This window comes from Gorilla gorilla, chromosome 8 (assembly GCF_029281585.2).
Source record: "Gorilla gorilla gorilla isolate KB3781 chromosome 8, NHGRI_mGorGor1-v2.1_pri, whole genome shotgun sequence".
NCBI lineage: Eukaryota > Metazoa > Chordata > Mammalia > Primates > Hominidae > Gorilla > Gorilla gorilla.
In genome coordinates, this window is record NC_073232.2 from 44,253,976 (window position 1) to 44,275,841 (window position 21,866).

General features: G+C 48.1%; 1 protein-coding gene across 1 annotated transcript in view; it reads right to left on the bottom strand.

The window, feature by feature from the left end:
* CDH23 (cadherin related 23) overlaps window positions 1-21,866 on the bottom strand; it is a 419,032-nt gene that overhangs the window by 308,579 nt on the left and 88,587 nt on the right. The window lies entirely within an intron of this gene.

Here is a 21,866-nt window from a genome sequence, read left to right on the forward strand (position 1 = left end):
AGTGATCTGCCCACCTCGGCCTACCAAAGTGCTGGGATTACAGGTGCGAGCCACCATGTCCGGCCTAATTTATTTATGTTTAATTTATTTGTAAAGATATAATCTAAAGCCATAAATGAATTTCCAGCCTCCCCTGACTTCTAGGAGTATACATTTCTTTTCCATTGCTCTCAGGTATTCTCTAGTGGCAAAGTTTGGGAAACACTGAGTTACCTCCCAAAGCCTTGGGCAGATTCCAGATAGGGAAACTGAGGCCCATAAGCGCCTTGCTTGTCCAGGTGCAACAGTGAGTCCATGGCAGCCTGCAGCCCCCTGGACCACAGTCCTCACCTGCTGTACCTCAGGGCCCAGACCAGGTGGAGGATCTGGGGCCAAGCTCCCAGCTGGCCAAGGGGATTCTGGGAAGATCACCCTGGCCTTCCAGCCAAGGTTGCACAACTGGGCCCAATATCCCAAATGGCTCTCTCAGGCTTGACACTCAGGTCCTCCCAAGAAGGGGGGCGCTGGGCAGGACAGGGATGGGGCCATCAGCTGCTGTCACCCACCCTGTAATTTTCCGGACTTTTATCCATTTTCCCCTCAATTATGTGCTGCTCAAAATGGTCCTTTTCAGCTTCCTCATGGGCTCTTGCCTGCTCATGCCTTCTTTGTGTCCCAGGTAATTGCTAGTGACCTTTTCTAAGTGTACTAATTAAAGGTGCCGATTTAATATTATATTTAAGACAAGACGCCTCACAATTTTCCAGCTGGGCACATACTCCCCCGCCCAGCGCTGCTCTGCCTCTCTACAGAAGCTGGGCCCAGCCCTGGCTTCTCTGGGAAGCAAGGCTTGTTTCTCCACCAGGGGAGGTTTCCAGCAACCTATGGTTGTGCTATTCCTACAGGAGTGAGGCCAATCTCTGGGGTTCAGCTCCAGCCCAGTGCTCTTAGTTACAGCCATGCAGGAGAACCATCTCTGGCTGGGGGACCCTGGGGTACACATGCCACACAGGTTTGCTTCCCACCTGAGAAACAATATACTTTGCATCTCAGGGCTGAAGAATACCTGGAGTTCCTTTTGTAAAAATTTGTGGTAAAATACACATCACATGCAATTTACCTCTTCAACCATTTAAAGTACACAATTCAGTGGCATTTAGTACATTCACGATGCTGTGCAACCATCACCACTAATTCCACACGATTTTCATCATCTCCAAAGGAAACTCCATGCCCATGAACCAGTCACTCCCCATGACTCCCTTCCCCAGCCCTGGCAACCACGAATCCATTTTCTGTTTCTATGGATTCGCCTATCCTAGATATCTTATATGAATGAAATAATACAGTATGTGGCCTTTTGTGCCTGACCTCTTTCACTTAGCCAAATGTTTTCATGGTTCATTCATGTTGTAGCATGTATCAGTACTTCACTCCTTTTTAACAGCTGAATAATATTCCCTTGTGTGAATGTAACACATTTTGTTCATTCATTGATCAGCTGACAGCTATTTATGTTGTTCCCACCTGTTGACTATTGGAAATAATGCCGCTATGAACATTTATGTACAAGTTTTTGTTTGAACATCTGTTTTTAATTATTTTGGATGTATACTTAGGAGCACAATTGCTGGAACATACAGTAATTCTATGTTTAAATTATTGAGGAACTGCCAAAGTGTTCTCCATGGTGGCTGTATTATTTTACATTCTCACCAGCAATGGATGAGGCCTGGTGTTTTTTCAGCGGTAAGGAGGATACCCTGCTATTCACAGGGGTTGGAATGCCCTCTTATGATAGAGAGATGGGAGCTGGCTGGGTCTCCGCAGCAGACGCTATTGGTACCCTGCCCTCTGTCCCTCAGCACACACATTTCCACACACACCAGCCTGACTTCTAACTGCCAGCCCCTGTGAGTGTTCTCCCGAGGGGTTCCAGCCATCAGAGACTGCTCCTCCTAAACACAGCACAGCCAGGAAGTGCCGGGAACCAATGCCCCAGTAGCGGAGCTCGCCGAGTTACTGTGGAAGATGATAGATAAGGATGACCTTGTCTACCATGGTTAGAGCTAAAAAATGTTAGCTATCATCATCATGTTAGAACCCTCCTAAAAGTTCACTTACAAAAGCTGCTTAGTCTTCTTTTCTAGATAAAATTCCAAGAATTTGGAATCCTTCCTTTCTGGCTTGATTTTCAGAGCTCTGTGGATAAGGTAGGTAAACAGCCCAGCTTCGGCACCTCTCAAGAGCATAACTCAGAGGTCCGTGTTCTACACTGGCAACTTGGTTGACAATAACGCATCTTTATGGCTTCCCTCCCTTCCTGTCTCACTTCCTCACTCCCTACTTGTGTTTCCTGGAACCTCCTCCCCAGTAAGCTTCTTGCACTTAAGTCTTCATCACAAGGTCTATTTCTGGGGGAGCCCAAATTTCCAATGCATGTTTAAGACGGTACATTGGAACTACTGTAGAGCTTTACAATGCAAATTCCCAGGCCCTCTTGACTGGGTTGGCTACTGGGAAGCCCAGAGTGTAAACTTTTAAACAGCAGCCCCCACTATCCCTGCAGGAGACACTCACACACAGCCAGGTTAGAAGTCCTGTGGCTGGTTTATAGCAGGATGATATTCAAATATTTAACAACAGGCACAGTACAGGCATCAACCAATCAGAAAAAAACGCTGGCCGTAAACAACCAGACCAGTAAGTACTGCCTGTAAGTCAGCCTGGTTTATGGCTCCCATTTTAGATGCAGAGAAAAGCTCCACCCGTCCCAGGATGATTGAAAGGCCCAGTCTTAAGACTCCTGGCTGAATCAGTGCGGCGGAGGATTCTATGCACTTGGCCTCTCCTACCTTCATGGGGAAGGGGCATCCAGCTAGGCCAGCCCCTCCACTCTGTGCCACCCAAACCATGCCCAGCCTAACCTCATGGGTGGAAAGCAGAACATTCAAGAACTTAATCACTGTGCATCTGTGTTCACGCCAGCATTCTTTGCAATAGCCAAGAAGGGGGAAGCGATCCAAGTATCTGTCCACAGATGAATGGATACTCAAAATGTGGTAGATACAGCCAATGGAATATTATTCAGCCTTAAAAAGAAAGGAAATTCCGACACACGCTACAATATGGATAAACCCTGAGGACATTATGCTCAGTGAAATAAGCCAGTCCCAGAAAGACAAATACAGTACAATGTGATCTCCCTGATATAAGGTACCTAGAGTAATCCAATTCATAGAGACAGAAAGTAGAATGGTGAGTACCAGGGGTCGGGAAGGGCAGAATGGAGGACTATTATTCAATGGCTACAGTTTCAGTTTTCAACAGAAAAAGGGTTCTGGAGGTCGGTTAGGCAACAGTGTCAATGTGCTTAACACTACTAAACTATACACTTAAAAATGGCTAAGATGGCAAATTTCATGTTATGTATATTTTACCATAATTAAATTAAAAAAAAACTTAAATCGACCATGTCTAAGGCCCTAGTGATCTGGTCCAAGATAACATCCATCACTGCATCTCACAGGCTCACTGGGCTGAGCCCCATCTGGCCCCACGTGCCTTATTTCTGTTCCTGAACGGGACAAGTTCGCGGCTGCCTCGGGACCCTCGCCCTGATTGTGCCTTTGGCTGGGAAGATTCCTACCCTAGGTCACTCCACCTCTACAGCAGCTTCCTCATTATTCACCTCTCGGGTGGCGAGTGAGCACCTTGGAGAGGCCTTCCTCAAATTCTCAATCAGCAGAGTCTAGCTAAAGAGACGCCTGGTTACTCAGTGTCCTAAGACTCCACGTTATTGTCTTCACAATCCTCTCTTACTGAAAGGAACTGCTTATTCACTTCACTTGCTGACCACCTACCCCAACCCCCTGCCCATCACGCAGCACATTCAGCCTGACCTGCCTATTCCTTGTCATATCCCTAAGCCTAACACAGGGATTGGCATCCTGGAGGCACTCAATAAATAGTCATTGGGTAAATAAATGAATCCTGCTAACAACTGCCCAGAGGTGTTAGGAAAAGACAGCCCCCCAAAGTCATGAAGGTCTCTGAGCCACAACGGGAAGAGAGAGTATAGCAAGTTAATTCTTAACTGTGTGCACAAATGGACAGGGGAAAGGATAGCTGATCAAAACCTAATAACACCCAAATCAGTAGCACTTGTCTTTGGGCCCAGGCAGGAATCACAGCTGTGCAATGACTGGGGGTCCAGTCTCTGAGGAACCGGCCCTGTACCCCATCCTGGGGGCTGTGTACCCCATCTTGGAGGTAGGAGGTAGGAATCTGCCCACCAGACTGCTAAGGCCCCTTGGGAGTTGCAAAGCTGGTGGCACATCCTCCACCGTGGCCTCGGCCCTCAGCAGCAGTCCACATCTGCCTTCCAGGCAAGGGGCGGACAATCACAGCTTCCCCTGAGGCCCCGCTGGGCCCATGCTGATCGCTGAGATGACTGTTATTACTATTATTGTTGTTATTTGCACTGAGGGGCAAGGGCTGGGATTGGGGATTGTGGTCATGCGGCTCCTGGAGAGCAGTACCTGCTAGATGAGGGGCGGGCCAGAAACTCTGGCAGGGCAGCACAGGCTGCAGGGCTTTTTATTTTCTCTAGATGAGAGAAGGATGAAAGCAACATTTGTTTCCAAAACACGGAGAGGGTGAATAAGCGGTGTGAGAACATACCCTGCTCCCTCCTTGCAGCAGCGTCTCCTTAAAGCACACCTTCCATTGTGCCACACTGTGCTCAAACGCCTGCTTAGTTCCCAGAGAATGAAAACGAATTCCTTACCATGATGTCTAGTGCTTCCCAATGCATCCTCAACCTCCCTGGCCATGCACATTTCCCTCTGCACCCCTGGGCCCGGGCTGCCAGACTGCTGTCACCCGAAAGCATACCAGGCCCCTGCATGGATTCATTGTTTGCACCTCTGCACAGCAGGCAAGAGGCCATCACCCCTTGAAGGTAGAAGTTGATATTCTGGGACACGCTTGGCAAATCTTCCTTCTCCTCTTCCCCATCCCTCATGATTAACTACTGCTCTTCTAGGGCCAGGGAGCTAGCTAGTCCCAGCTCTTGCCCACACAGACCTTATTAATCAATCACAGCACCTTTTCCCATTGAATCTGCATTCAACTTCAGAATCCTTCACAATACAGGGTTCCATGCAGCCACCATAATCAATCCTAAAAGGCACAAGAAAGCAAGGCTTTTGCAACCTGTGACCTAAAAGGACTTCACACCAGCTGTGATCTACTGTCCTTCCCCATCTAGGGGCCAAGAACCTAGTGGTCTGCCTCTGCCAGGCTCAGGGCTGTTAGAGAGACAGAACCAGCCTTGGTGTCTGCAGGCTAGCTCAGAAGCAGGGACTAGTTATTGCTGAAGTGAGAACCAAACAGACAAAGCCCCCTTCTCATTTTGCAGAGAGGGAAGCAAGGGTCCTGGCCGGGAGAGGGCTGCCTGGGATAGAGCTATGCATGCGTGAGTAGCTGAGCCAAGGAGTTGCAAACAGCAGGGCCCCAGCCTCAAATTCCAAGGCCATGGGTATGGCCAGGGTTTTCTGAGAATAACTACTCCTCACTCCAACCATCCCACCATGGCCATCAAGCCTGCTGCACACCCCCACCTGCAAGAAGGGAAACCCACCCTCCTCCTCCTGGCTGGCCGGGTCCCTGCCAGGGCCAGGGGCTCCTGCCCTCCCACTCTCCCTGGGATGGGCTCCCCAGAGCCTGAGCTGGCCTTGGAGCCTGCCATCTCATTTGTCTCTCCTCTGGGATCAGACAGGCCAGTTAAGTGCCTTGATTCCTGCGGATAATCTCATTTGTCTTAGGTCCCCCCTCCCACCCTCCTGCCTTCAGTCTCTCAAATGCCCTGGGTCCTGAACTTGGTTTGACCTCAGGGGAGCTCTTTTCTTCATCTTAGGCTTCACCAATATCTCCACCTGGGGGAAGTCAGGGGGAGTAGAGTGAGCTCTGACACTGGCCGGCTCTCTCCTGAGAGGCAGGCGGCCTCTAGGCTCACCCTTCACTGATCGTCGCCCTCACTGTCATCAGAAAACCCTTGACCTGGGTCAAAGGAACCATCTCTGCCTTCAAAGCCCACAGGCCAGCTTCACTCCTGTGCTCTCCTGCAACTCCGTCCACTTGGAGGGGACGGCATGAACTGTCAGGGGGAAAGGAAACCAGCATTCTGTTTCCTGGGCATGACTCTTTGCCAGGTACCACACTCAATGGTTTTCATTCATTTACTCTGTCACTTATTTCTCCTAATGGCCTTACACAGAGGGGTTAGCATCCCTGTTATACAGGTAGGAAAACTGAGGCTCAGGCCAGGTGCAGTGCCTCACGCCTTGTAATCCCAGCACTTTGGGAGGCCAAGGTGGGTGGATCACTTCAGGTCACAAGTTCAAGACCAGCCTGGCCAACATGGTGAAACTCCGTCTCTACTAAAAATACAAAAGTTAGCTGGGGGTGGTGTCACATGCCTGTAATCCCAGCTACTCGAGGCTGAGGCAGGAGAATTGCTAGAGCCCAGGAGGCAGAGGTCACAGTGAGCCAAGATCATGCCACTGCACTCCAGCCTGGATGACAGAGTGAGACTCCGTCTCAAAACAAAACAAACAAAACAAAAAAAGAAAGAAAGAAAGGAAGAAAAGAAAAGAAAGGAAAGGAAAGAAAAGAAAAGAAAAGAAAACAGGCTCAGAGGGGTAAAGTGACCTACCCAAGGTCACCAAGCCAGGAGTCCAACCCAAGTCTTTCTCATTCCATGACCCTCATGGTTTTTATCACAAAGCCTTTTATCCAAATCCAAAACTCAGCTCCTGAATACAGCCTTCTTCTCACCCCAAAGCAACTAACCCCATGGGGGCGGCCTCCAGGTGGACCCTGGTCTGAAGGTGAGCAGCCCTGAGGCAAAGACTTGGTGGGGATGGGCTCCCCTCTAGCACCCTGGCTTTCCTCAGTCTACTTATTGCTACCAGCAAGACGGCCATTCCCTCCTGAGAGTCAGAGAAGGGGCTGCGGGCTCACCTGGCCACACAGGTGTCTGCACTGATGGGGACAGGCTAATCCAGGGAAGAAGGAGGCACTAAACAGAGCCGGACGACACAAACCCAGAGGCTCTGGGGGCAGGGAAGAGGAGGAATAAGTGAAGTACACACAGGCACATATATTTTTTAAAATGTATTTATTTTATTGATACATAATAATTGTACATATTTACGGGGTACCTGTGATATTTTGATACATACACAATGTGTAATGATCGGATCACAGTATTTAGGATATCCATCACCTCAAACACTTATCATTTCTTTGTGTTGAGAACACTTCAGATCTTCTCTTCTAGCTCTTTTAAAATATACAATAAATTATTGCTAACTATAGCCACCCTATTGTGCTACACAGCACTAGATCCTTTTTTTTTTTTTTTTTTTTTTTTTTTTTGAGATGGAGTCTCACTCTGTCACCCAGGCTGAAGGGCAGTGGTGCTATTTCAGCTCACTGCAACCTCTACCTCCCAGGTTCAAGCGATTCTCCTGCCTCAGCCTCCCGAGTAGCTGGGATTACAAGTGGGTGCCACCACACCTGGCTAGTTTTTGTTGGTTGGTTTTGTTTGTTTTTGAAACAGAATTTCACTCTTGTTGCCCAGGCTGGAGTGCAATGGCATGATCTCAGCTCACTGCAAACTCTGCCTCGTGGGGTCAAGCGATTCTCCTGCCTCAGCCTCCCAAGTAGCTGGGATTACAGGCATGCGCCACCATGCTCAGCTAATTTTGTATTTTTAGTAGAGAAGAGGTTTCTCCATGTTGGTCAGGCTGATCTCAAACTCCCTACCTCAAGTGATCCACCTGCCTCCGCCTCCCAAAGTGCTGGGATTACAGGCGTAAGCCACGGCACCTGGCTGGAATTTCACTCTTGTTGCCTAGGCTGGAGTGCAATGGCGTGATATCAGCTCACTGCAACCTCCACCTCATGGGTTCAAGCAGTTCTCTTGCCTCAGCCTCCCAAGTAGCTCGGATTACAAGCATGTGCCACTATGCGTGGCTAATTTTTGTATTTTTAGCAGAGATGGGGTTTTGCCATGTTGGTCAGGTTGATCTTGAACTCCTGACCTCAGGTGATCTGCCTGCCTCGGCCTCCCAAAGTGCTGGGATTATAGGCGTGAGCTAACTATATTTTTTTACTCATCAACCATCCCCTCTTTCACTCTCTCCCCAGCCTCTGGTAACCATCATTCCACACTCTACTTCCATGAGATCCACTTTTTAAGCTCCCACACGTGACTGAGAACATGCGACATTTGTCTTTCTGTGCCTGGCTTATTTCACTTAACATGATGATCTTCAATTCCATCTATGTGGCTGCAAATGATAGGATTTCCTTTTTATAGCTGAATAGTATTCCATTGTGTATATATACCACATTTCTTTATCCATTTATCACTGACGGACATTTAGGTTGATTCCATATCTTGGCTATTGCAAATAGTGCCGCAATAAGCATAGGAGGCAGCTATCCCTTTGATATCCTGATTTCCTTCCCTTCACACACACATTTTTAAAAAATTAATATGCCCAAGAGGAAAGATCAGACATTGAATACCAATACTTCAGGGACCTGGCCCTGACTCTTAGAAACCCGGAGCTCCTCTGCCTCTGACATAGCAAATAAGGACCGTCATTTGCTGAGGGCTGCGAGGACCAGTCATAGGCACCTATGTGCTCTATTCCCCTACAACCCAATGCATCACAGAGAGGTCAAGTTACTTGCCTAAAGTCACACAGCTAGCACAAGGCAGAGCTGGGATTGCTCAGTGACCCTCCTGTTGACATCCTCCACTGATTCCCTCAGCAAACACTGCCTGGGCACCTGCTGTCCCTGGTACTGCTGTAGGCACTGATGATAAAACGAACACTGCAGCCAGAAGAACCTGCCCTCCTGCAGCTGACAGTCCAGCGGGCAGTCCTACACATCTATCACACTGCACACTTCTCCTGGCCTTTCCCTGGGACACTGGGGAAGTTCAGGATGGACTGGCAGCTGTTTGCAAACTGTAGGCATGAAGAACTGCATCCCTGCCCTTCACCTGGCCAGAACGTGACCCTCAAGACGAGCATTCCAGGGAGTCCACGGACAGGGGGTTGAGGACTTGGAACACAGGCTCAAAGGGCACAGGAGAAGCTCTGGGAGCAAGGCAGCCTTAGAGAAGTCCCTGCCTTTAAGGCTGAGAGAATCAGCTGGGCCTAGAACTGATGTGGCTGGCCCTGGTTCACACTCAGCCAGGACTAGCTGTGTGACCATGGGCAAATCGCTGCTGTCTCTGAGCTTCTCCTTCCCCACTGACACTACGAAGGGGCTGGCATCAATGGCCAAAGTGCAGAGGTCCACGAGGAGAACTGAAAACAATCTTGGCGAATGGGTCAAGGTTCATCTGCCCACTCCAACCTCTGGGTCACAGTTTTGTGGGCGTCGTGCTGGGGAGTATGAGGTTGCATCTGAGGTCAGTAGGCAGAAGTGTGTGATCTGCCAGTGACACACGATGCACACAGGGGAGGGAGTAGCTCTACTTGGCCGAATATTTGCATTCTTGATATGGCCAACAAGCTCATTTTACAAAGGAGAAAACAGGGCTGGGTGGCCCGGTGACAAGTCCACAGTCAACCAGCTCAACAGCTAGCAGGTGGAGGAGCTGTCACTCAAATTGGTCCCTGGACTCCCCATACGCTGTTCTTTCCACCACACCACATTAAGGTCCCTTCCAGTTTAGATATCTACGATATTAAGGCTCTGTTTTCCACATACTGTGTACAAGGAAGGCGCTCTGCAGCGCAGGATAGACAGGCAGAGAAGACCCAACCCGGCTCCCAAGGGTTTACAGTCTGGTTTGGACACTTGGGGAATGAGCTACCGCAGAGCCAGCAGCCAGGGTCCATGGCAGACTGGATATTTTTTTTTCTGCCCAGAAATAGCAGCCTGAGCATGAAACAGCCATGAATAAAGGGGCCCTGGAATGTTCTGTTTGACCTTCCTGAGTCCTTGCGGCAGCTCCCAGGCCCATGAGGGTTGAAGTCTTATCTCAGGGCTTGGAGAGCCAAGAGGTAGCTACCAGATTTAATAACAGTGATAATAGTGGGGTGGGTGTGTTTTTTTTTCCCCTCTCCTGAAACTTTTCAATTCATTGAATTGTTCAATTAACTTTACAAAAGGAAATGTGGAAAAATGACGGCAAATTGAACTTGACATTATCATTAAAATAAACAGAGCACTGCAGGCCATTAAAGGCTCACAAAGAGATTATCCAAACACTTGCAGGCACATGCTGGTTCCTTCCTTCTCAGAAGTGACCCTGATGTCCCCTTCTGCCCTGACTGGAGAAGTCACCAGTCACCCTCCCCATAGCTCAAGAATGAGGCTGCACTCGTGAACCCATCCTCACAGTCCCCTGAATGTGACCGTGGGGGAACAGCAGTGGCCTGGCTGGAGGACGACTCTCCACTACGAGGCTGCCACCTCCGGGGCATCCCTTTCGTCTTGGGCCTCTGTCCCAGTGCAACAAAGGGTCATTCCAGCCCTGGCTGCACCTTAGGATCACCTGTAGCCCTTTTGACATCCCAACTGTCCATCTGTACCCCAGACCACATACATCAGGATCCCCAGGGAGGGACTCAAGCATCGGGATTTAAGAACAAGCTGAACCACTCGAGTGATTCCAATGGGCTGTGGAGTTGATAACCAGGGTCTTGATGATTTCTGAGGTTCCTTCAATCTTCAGGACATATCTGAGAAACTGTGATGGAGGAAAACCTAGAGGTCAGCAGTTCCCACACTTGTCAGCACACTGGAATCACCTGGAGCTTTCGAGCAATACTGGTGTCTGCATCCCACACTCCCAATGTTGTGACTAGCTGGCCTAGGGGCCAGCTTGGGCTTTGGAAAGTTCTAAATCGCCAGGTGATGTACTGGGCAGGCAAGAATGGGAATCACTCCTCCAGGGAGGCCAGCTTCCCTGAGCCTCTTCCAGTTCTCCATATGCTTACCCATGTGGAACCCAGCTACAACGGGGGCGCCCCAGGCACATTCAGCTTAGGCCAATCCACAGGTGGAGCAAAAAAAAAAAAAAAAAAAAATGTTTTGCTTTGTCGCCCCTTCCCATGTTCAAACTTTTCCAATCCCAATATTAAAATGATGTTAATTAATGGCTTTGAGGCCATGCATCTCGACCTGATTCATATTAGCATCACCTGGAGAGCTTCTAAAAATAAGGATGCCCAGGCCCCACTCACTAAGGATTCTGTCTTAATTAACTGGTCTAGTGCAGGACCCAGACAGCAGTATTCTGATATAAATCCTCAAGTGATTCCCACGTACAGCCAAGTTAAGAACCACCCTGTTAGAGCAGTGATTCTCAAACTTGAGTGTGCATCAGAACTACCAAGAGAGCTGTTAAAAACAGATTTATGGGCCCCTCCCAGACTTTCAGGTTCTGAATATGCATTTCTAACAATCTCCCAAATGCCACTAATGCTGCCTGTCTGAGACCACATTTTTGAGAACCCCTAAGTTACAGTTTCCATGAGTCCAGGTCCTAGAAATTTAAGATTTTTTTTTCTTCTCTTTCTTTCTTTCTTTTTTTTTTTCAAAACCTCTGTCACCTGGGCTGGTGCAGTGGCACAATCATAACTCCTGGGCTCAAGTGATCCTCCTGTCTCAGCCTCCCGAGTAGCTAGGACTACAAGTGCGCCACCGCACCTGGATAATTTTACAATTTTTTTTTATAGAGATGAGGTCTTGTTGTGTTGCCCAGACTGGGTTCAAACTCCTGGGCTCAAGCAATCCTCCCACTCCAGCCTCCCAAAGTGCTGGGATTACAGGCGTGAGCCACCGTGCCCGGCTTAAGATTCTTTTCTAAAATACTTTGGCTCTGGGGAATTTGGGACTCAAGGCCTGATTTCAAAATTCCATCACCTCCTGTACCCCTGCTGTCCACCCCTTAGCCAGAGACCCAACCCAGCTTGTCTTCACCTTTCAATAGCAGGAAAAGAAATGAAGAAAGGTGCAATCATAAAAGCAGGTGAGCAAGACACCCTCCCTTCTGCCCTGCCCTCCTCCCACCCTCCCGCCGCGAAGGAGGTCAGAAAAGTCCCTCCAGAAATCACTTCCTCTTTGAGGAGACTCGTAATTACCCACAATGATCACAGCACCATTCATTTTGCCCTAAAATTAATACATCACGTTGAGAATGATATCGCACTAATTTATCACAAGATTTATGAAACTTGCACTTTTTCTAATGAGATTTATGCAAATGCCGCTCTTGCCTCTGTTTGTGTTTTTAAAAGTTTTGACAGGGAAGTGGGGGTCCAGCCCAGTTGGCAGAGGCCCTGCCCCCACTCAGGGGCAGGGCCGGGGCTCCGTGGTGGTTCCCACCCTCCGAAGGCCCCAGGTGAGCAAGCACCTTCAGGCTTTTCACTGGGCTCATTCTCCATTCCTCTCTCCCTGGGTACACACCCTTTATTCATCTCATGGGGCTCACCTGCTTTCAGATGGGCAGGCAGTTACAGGGGCAGGGCTGGGTCTCTCTCATCCTACCGGAGGCCTTCCAGGTACTCAGTCTCTGAGATCAACTGCGGGTTATGGGTGCAGGGGTAGCAGGACCCAGCTAGACAGGGTGGAAACTAGCATGAGGCAAGCCAGGCACCCAGGAGGCACTCACGCTCAGGTCCTGCCCCTGTACTTGCACAAGTCTGAGAATGTCTCCTGAATTTCTGTGCCCTGGGGGCTGGCTTGCTTCACCGCAGTCCCGGCCTTGCCACTATTTATTGAGCATCTACTGTATGGGAGACACTCTGTTAAGCACTTTGCACACACAACCTCCTTCAATATTTACCACAAACATGCGAGGAAGATATTCCCTCACTCCAATGAGGAGACTGAGTCTCAGAGAGGTTTAGCAACTTGCCGAAGATCACACAGCTAGGAAGAGGTAGAGCCAGGATTTAAGATTCAGGACTGCCTGAACCCAAATACAATGTTCTTATCCAGTACCAGACCCAGATGATTCACAGAAGGCCTTCCCTCTGCTGGAGTCACATCCTACACACCCAGTTATCCAGGACACAGACGAAAAGCAGGAAATTAGCCCCAAAGGCCTTTGAGCAGGTAAAAGCCATGGCACAAAATACGTGCACTAAATTTCAAGCTCATTACAGAAAAGAGAGATAGGGCCAAGTCCTCACTCAGAGCCTGTTGACTTGTGCTTTACACACAGTTATGATGAGTTTGGCGCTTTGCTGCTTGCGATTTATGGTAATCCCAAGCAGGTGCATGGACAATAATAGGAAGCAAATGAACAACAGCTTCTGCTGCTCGCAAAAGGGAAAGGCAAAAAATTCTCCGAAAAATGAAAACTAAAATAATTTGAGTCCCTTCACTAGCTCTTGTAAATGACAAAGCATCATCATAGATTGCTATTCATGGTGATATGTTCAACCACAGGCCAAGAAAGTGCTGAATGATGAGTCATCCCTATATAAGAAGGCAGGTAGGTATATAAGAGATCTTATGAATATTCTATGCACGCTATTATAATTAAAAAAAAGGATTTTGTGTGTAAAGGACTGCTTCCCAAAGTGTATTTCGCGAATCATTAATTCCCTGGCAGGCTAATGGGTGCTCTGTGAAAAAAACGTTCCTTGGTCCAAAAGATCTAGGGAACATTGCATTAGAAAAAAATTTGAACAGGTTTCTTTCCTGCAGGATCTCTCAGAGCCTTTATTACAGTAACGTGTGCTGTGAAGCTCCACAAGGTGGTAAAGAAAATACAGCCTTCCCCAAATCTATTTGTTCAGGAAGCCCTTTATTCCGAGAGCCTCTCAAAGGATGCCAGTGGAATGGGAAATAATAACTGGGGAAATGCTGGGCCAGGGGCTTTTCTGGCTGTTCTTACCTCAGGCATGTCTCTTCTTGGGGTGGGTAGATGGATGGATGGATGGACAGACGGACAGATGAGCAAATGAGTAAAGGAAAAACAAGCTGTTCTCAACAGAATCTCTGTTGTGGAGGGGGATGCATGAGTGTGGAGTCTGAGAACACTGCCTAGATGATTTCTGCCCAGATCCCTGCCAGCTCGCAAGTCACCACTTCATGGGTGGGGAACCTGGGCCTCTCTGCTTCTAAGGGTGGCAGGTCAGGGGCAGTTTGAGCTGCTTTCACTCAGGCCAAATCCTGAGCACCTGGGATCATAATCATAATAACTTGAAATATGTACACAATGCACATACTTTCCTGGCCACCGATTCTGGGATTCCCCTGCCAACAACCACACCACTCCCCCACACAATGAGCTGTCTGGGGGCTACACACTCTCTTAACAGACGAGGAAACTATGGCTCAGCACTGCTGAGCAGTGTGCCCACAGCTGTACAGCATGGGCTCCTGGACATGGAGTCAGGCGCCCAGGTTCCACTCTCGGCCCTTCTGTGTAGCCTAGGCAAGTTGCCCCACTTCTTTGGCCTTGTGTTGCCTAAGAAGCTGTGGCAGGGGCAAGCTGGGAAACACAAGAGGAGCGCTGAATCCATCCCACAATCTGGAAGAGGCCGCGAGCCCCCCACGGCAGACTCCAAGCGCAGCACACCCCGCCCTGTGTGCTTACTGGCCTTCGATCCTCCGGACCACATCTCTCACCTGACTGTGAGCGCCCTGAAGGCAGGAACTCTGACCCGTGTTCTCTGCTGTATACCCAGAGCCTTGAGCAGTGCCTGGCACAGACAGGCCTGTGGTCAATGTCTACTAAACAAATGATGGATGAATGAATCAATGAGTGTGTAAACACAAGGTGACGTGGTTCTAGTGTTTGCAGGAGTGTGGTTCTTATAATGTCAAAAGCCACACCAAGGACTCCATCCCATCTCTGCAAAGCACATCCCAAGGAGCGTCCTGCTGTCTTTGTTTGAGGGGCAGAGAGAAGAGAGTAAGGGTCAGTTTTCCCAATGCCTCACCTGTCTGGGGTCTGCCTAATTGGGATGGATGTTCTTTAGTTGGGTGTGTTTGGTTTTTAACTAGGCAGAGGGAAAACTCCTAGAGTCCTCAGATGTCCTCTTTCCATTGGAATTAGTATCTACCCTTCCAGTCTAGTATAGACAGAGCTAGAAGCTCTCAGGCCCCACATCATGGAACTGGTAAATGTGGGTGGGCAGGAGGCAGGAATGGGTAAGTTGAGGGTAGGCTGCAGAGAGCTCCCTTTGCCATTTAGCCAAGGGGCTGCCCAGAGATTGGCTCCTACACACCTCTGTGCCACCTGTGACACCTGTCACCCATGGCTTTCAATGCCCTCTGTTCCTGAGCATCGAGTAATTTCACTCCTGGAGACTGTGGCAGGACTCTGGGCTCTGTGCTCTCTCTAGCTGGGGCCTCCCTCTTAAATTGCCTCTCTCCAGGGTGCGGCACCACCGTGGAGCTGTGCTGGGCAGCGCAGTAGGGCAATAAGCCCTGGACGTGACCTCCCTGGGTTGCTGGCACCAGGACCTGCGTGTGCTCGAGTGGGGAAGGCTCGCCTCTGGTTCCAGTGGGAATCGCAGAACGTCAGAGCTGAACAGGGCCTTAGACCCACCAAGTGCCCTCCAATTGCTCACAGAGGCAGGCGAGGGCTGCTGGACACCCCACAAACGGAGCAGATTTGGGGCTAAACTCCTGCTCTCCTTTGTTGCTATGAAGACCTCTTTACCTCATCTTTTCCAATGTGTGTCTCCCCCATCTGCCAACTTTGCTGAAACCCTCCTCCTCTGACAAACTGTACTGAATATCTCAACAACCTCAGAGGATTAAAGTGTGATACTCCTAGTTGTGTTACAGATGAAGGGCATAGAGTATGGCCTCTGCTGAGGTCAAAAAGAGAAGAAATAGCTCACTCCTCCAAAAACACCTTGGCCAAACCAACACCCACTACCTTGGTTCAACAGAAGCTCTTACCTGGTAAACAGGTCTGGGGCAAAGGTCACTGTGGGCATTTTGTTGGATTTCGACAGTGTGCCCAAGGCTGTGCCAGTCTGTTTGCTTGCCTGCACGTCTCAGGGTCTCTCAAGGTGACTGATGTTTCCTGGGGTGTGCAGGAGGAGGGAGCTGATGAGTTAGCCACACTGGACTGACAGCAGCACTGGGTGAGAAGTCTAAGGGGGTTCAAGCAAGATGCAGCCACACTGCAAAGTAATCAAAGTCCCCCAACCCCATCATGCCACCAGCCAGTGTGTGGAAGGAGGGTCTCAGGGCAGACCTCCACCAATCAATCTCAATCTGTGATCACATGACATGAGGAGCTCCCAGACTGACTTTAAAGCACCCAATCGATGCATTTGGTGCACGGCTACCTGGAATGGCACCCAGGTTGGTGGGGGAGGCAAGACTGGTTACAGCCCCTCTTTTTATTTTATTTTATTTTTTTTGCGATGGAGTCTCGCTCTGTTGTCCAGGCTGGAGTGCAGAGGTGTGATCTCAGCCCCTCTTAATACAGCAGTTGGGAGGGTGGGCTCTGCAGCTAGATTTGCTTGGGTTTCAATCCTGGATCTGCCACTTTTACAAGCTGAGTGACCTTGGACAAGTTACTTTGCCTCCCTGTGCCTCAGTTTCCTCATCTGTAAAATGGGAATAATAACAGTATCTACTACACAAGCTTGTTGTGAGAATTAATACATGTAAAGCTTTAAAAAGTGTCTAACAAACACATAAGTCCATGTTCAATAAGTGTCAGTCATTACTATTATTTCCCAAGTCATTCATAAGATATCAGGGTGGCCTGTTCTGAGCCAGGCCCTGGCTGTCCCTAATGACCCTCATTCGTGTAGCCCTGGCTCAGCTATCAACTACTGTTCAGCTTTGGAAAGTTACTTGGCCTCTTTGGGCCTCAATTTCCTCCTCTGTAATATGACGATCTCCCATTTTATCAACTAATCTACTCATTATTCACTCACCTACTCAGGCACTTGTTACTCAATTAACGTTTACGCAGGACCTACCATGTGGCTTCAGTATGTGTGCCAGACACAACCCTGGACAATGAGAATCAACAAAAGTCATAAGATAAATAGAAAAAAATCCTGCTCTCAAATAGGCCATAGTTTAAGTGGTCGTGATTTCTGATTCTAATAACATGCAGTAGGTACCTGGATCAACTTGAAAGTTGCAAACAACTGAAAATAGCAGATAAAATGTGTTTACACGTATTAAATGAATAAACGAGCTGATAAAAAAATCAAGAATACTCAGGCCAAATACTAAATGAAGGAAGAAACTCAGAGAGGCTGGGTCATTTACAGAACCAGGTAAACCCAAGTTTTCATTATTACAGTCCCCGGGACCCAGAAAAGAGGAGAAAAGGCCTAAGGCAGAATCTTGCCCCACCCAGCATAGGGGTCTAATAGGAAACACGCCCCCCTCAAGCAGGCACCCCAAAGAACCTCCGCCTTATTGTAAGAGTGACTAGAAATAAATTCATACCCCCACACAAGCCAGTCTTTAAAAAAAAGAAAGAAAAGAAAATGACCTCTCTGAAATTGTGGTGCTGAATAGAGAGGGGAATGTGACTCTTAAGGATCTGTAACCCTAATGGCCCACATCTGCATTTGCAGCCCAAATTCACACGGCCTGGGTATCTAAAATCCTTAAGTGAAGAATTTAATTTAAAGTAGTCCCAGACAAGTAGTGAGCTTAAGTGCTTAACAAAAATAAATACAAATTCCCTCTGAAGGAACTCTCACCTTTATCTCAGGTCTCAAAGAATCACTCTCCCAACCAACCAAATGAGTAGCTCACAGTCAAAATTCACACACACACACACACACACACACACACACCCCCCGAGGCACTGTGAATGAAAACCTAAAGAAAAAAATAGATGGCATAATCAGGCCCTCAAATAGTTCAGATATTACAATTATCAGGCATAGAATGTAAAACATGTTTACTCTCTTTCAATAATGGAAAGAGAGGCTTGCAAATACCAGCAAAGACCAAGGAAAATTTTTAAAGGGTCAAATAGAGCCCTTAGGAATCAAAATATGATCATTTGAATTTCAAACACATTAGCTTTGTAGAGGATTAGACATAGCTGGAAAGAGAATTAGTGAATTGAAAGGTAAAATTGAAGAAATTACCCAGAACGCCACACAGAGGGGTTAGAGATGGAAAATACAACAGAAATGCTAAGAAGAATGGAGGATACAATAAAAGATCTAACTTACATTTAACTGAGATTCCAGAAGCAAAGAATGGAGCAGATGCAATATTTGAAGAGATAATGGCTGAGAATGTTCCAGAATTAAACAAAAACTCCATAGATTCAAGAAGACAAGTGAAATCCAGCAGGATAAATAAATAGAAATTCAAACCCAGATAGGTCATAGTAAAACTTCAGAATACCAAAGAAAAACAGAGTATTTTAAAGGCAACCAAAGAAGAAAAACAGACTACCTTCAAGGTACCAACATTTAAACTTACAGGTAATTTCTCAATGATCATAGTGGATCCCAAAGTCAATAGACTGAAAGTACTGAAAGGTACTTCAAAGTACTGAAAGTAAATGGCAACCTAGAATTCCATATTAAGCAAAAATATCTTTTAAGAACAAGAATGATACAGACATGTTCAGGCTATTTAATTAGTCAATGCCACTAGGGATAAGTAGGAAAAAAAGATGAAGAAAGAAGTTCAGGTGAACAATGTAGTGAGCTGCAGGGCACATATGTCCCGTTTAAGGCAGGCAGCTTTCTCAGTTCCCACTGATTGTTGCCAGGTGCAATCAACAAAAACTGGAAATTCATGTTTGTAAGAAACATTTCAATGTTTAAGTCTTAACAATCAGATGTTTAAAGAAACTCTGAGTGGGTCAAACAAATCAAGGCTGGGAACAGAATGCAGCAGATGGATCATGAGTATACTATCGGTTTGGAGGGATCAAATGATTGACAAGTCAGGTGGACCAGGAAAAAGGGCATTAAAGTGGCCAGGGCAGCACTAGAAAAGGTTCTGCTGCCAAACCCAGTGACTCAGGTCCAAGATTGGCGGGCAGCCCTCACTCCTGCACAGAAAGGTTCCCATCTTTTTCTCTAGGAGCTGTACCCAAATTTACAGCATCTTGTACTCAGGAGAAGGTGCCAGGCCAAAGTTCCTCTGTCTGGAAAACCTTTTACCTCCTTTCTCTTAGTAAATGCCTTTCCTCCACACTTCCACCCAGGCACCTCCTGACTTCCCCTCCATGCTGCCTGTGCTCACTGGCAGATTCAGCCACACAAAACGACTCTTGATGGTCCATCTCCCACTCTCCTGCGGGCCTGACTATGACCCAGGGCCTGGCCCCTTGAAGGGCACACAGTTGGTACCTACTGGACAATAGCTGAGGTTCCCAGAAAGGTACAGAGAGGGGCAGGGGCCAAGGCCTGAGGAGTGCAGATGTTGCCATATTATGTATGCAATGATGGTGTATGCACAGGGTGGATATATTATGCAAGGGCCTCTAGGCTGGATGCATAAGTGATCATAAAGAGCATTAATAAGCAAAAAATGAGAAGGAAGTAGGCTGTTTTTATGCATGGGGTGGGAGAAGGAGAGAGGTGAGAATAGTAGCTGGCCTGAGGATGATGACTGGTTATCCTCCAAGGCTCACCAGGGTGTCTAGGCATGGGGTTCCCATGGTGGGCAAGACCACTTCACCCCACTTACAACCAAGGGGTGGAAACAAACTCTAAATAAATAACCACACCATGAATTATTTCATTACCATGGTGATAAGGGCCATACGGAGAAAAGTGAGCAGTTAGGCCCCACCCCACCAAATGATTTAATGATTCTTTTTAAACTTGTGTTTTTAATAATTATTTGATTCATTTACATTTTATTATGCCATTAATTTACATAATTCAAAATTCAAAAGGAACACAGAGCCTCCTACCCATCCAGCCCTTTGCAAGAACCGCTGTTTGCAGTTTCTTATGTCTCTTTCTAGAGACACGCGTATGTCATGCCCATGTAAGCAAGTACGTATGTGCATGTACAGCTGACCCTTGAACAACACGGGTCTGAACGGCTTGGGTTAAGTTCTCAGGGAGTCAAAAGTTATACGAGGATTTCTGACTGTGTGGTGGTCAGCACCCCTAACCCCCACATTGCTCAAGGGTCACCTGTATACACATATACACACTCATATATATTTATATACACTTTATTTCTCTTTTTTACACACGTAGTAGTCTACTGTCCTGCACTTTGCTATATCTCTGACAGTAGATTTTAGAGATAAAGGAAATGACGTGTGAACTTGGACCTGGAGGATGAGTTGGAGGTGAGAGGTGAGAGAGCAGAGAAGGCCATTCCAGGCAGGGGAAACAGCTGGTTCTAGATGCACCTTGGGGAGGTGGGGGAGGCCAACAGGGGAAGGGGTACAGAGCATATGCCTGGCCCAGGGTTGTGTCCCTCCCAGGGGGCAGTCTGTGCCCAATGAGTGATTGGTGGGAAGGTACCAAGGCCTGGCTCTCTTGCTCAGTAGGGATCAGCCCCTCCCCAGGGCTCCCCAGAGGGTCGGCTGAGGCCTTTCCAGCAGCTGCATTGCAGCTCCACTTCTCCCTCTGCCCAGTCCTGCTCCCTCACTCCTGCACACCCCCGTAAGCCTCCTGCACAGCAATCTCCAGCTCAGTCCGTCTCTAGAGACCCTGGCCTAGGACAATGAAGAGTAGCCCAAGAGTACAGCGCTGGAGTTTGACACACCAGGTCACGTCCAGCTGCGCCCCCTACTGACCATGCAACTGTCACTATGGCCTGAGCCTCCGTTTCCCATCTAGAAAATGAGGACTATGATACCTGTCCTACTCTGCTGGAGGCCTGGTGTAAGATGATATTTGGGGAAACCCTGGTAGAGAGTGATGTCACCTTATGCCACATTACTTGCAGCTGAGCCCCTGTCATGTGTCCCCTCGAGCCCCTGTCATGTGTCCCCTCATAATCCCCGCCTCCTACCCCCACTCTAGGCTGGTCTGTGCTACAAAAGCACCAGGCTGCTCCCCTCCTCCCATCCCATCTTTCCCAGTTCAAGGCCCACCCCCTCCAGAAAGCCTTCCCTGATGGTCACACATTCATTCTTCTGCCTCCCTCTCCTCTGTAATCCCAGAGTGCCTAGAGTCTCCACCAAATAACCTGTTCATTCAGTAATTCACATCAAAACATCCCTAGATGCAGAGGAGACAGGGACTAGTATCTCTGGAAATAAGGACCCCAAAGAGGCAGACCCCAAAGATGAAATTGATTCAGAGTCTTGTGTTTAATAATGTCTTCGCAGCTTAATTCTCCCATTTATCCACTCAATAAGTTGTCACTGACATCTACATAATGACAGGACAGGCGTGGCTCCAGGAGCTTAGGGTCAAGTGGGTCTGACCTGAAAATCTACATAAACTCTGTCTTCTACTCCATAATATATTGATGCTTCTTTTAATATAAAATTTTTCTTTCTCCATCCATTTGCAAATAAAATTAGTCCCCCAGGAAGATAAGTCAGACTTCTCTGTGGCTTCTTGAGTGCCAGCTGGGCATGAGCATCTCAGACTGAGACGCCTGGACAACCTCCTGTTCAAATGTGGCTTTGTTATAGGATCGGAGCACCCTGAGGGCAGGATGACACCCACCTGGAGTAAGGGACTCCAGCATGACCACCCACAATGGCAGATGTGCCTACCTGGCAACCACGCCCATCCCATCCCACACTGCTTCTCTGCCCACACAGCCCCAATCTGTTCAGACAGCCAGTGGAGGTAAGACTATCTCCTGCCTTGGGACATGAATCATTGCTGGGCTGGGGAAGTCAAACAGCCTCACCTGCCCTGGCTGACTCTGGCCAATGAGATGTAAGG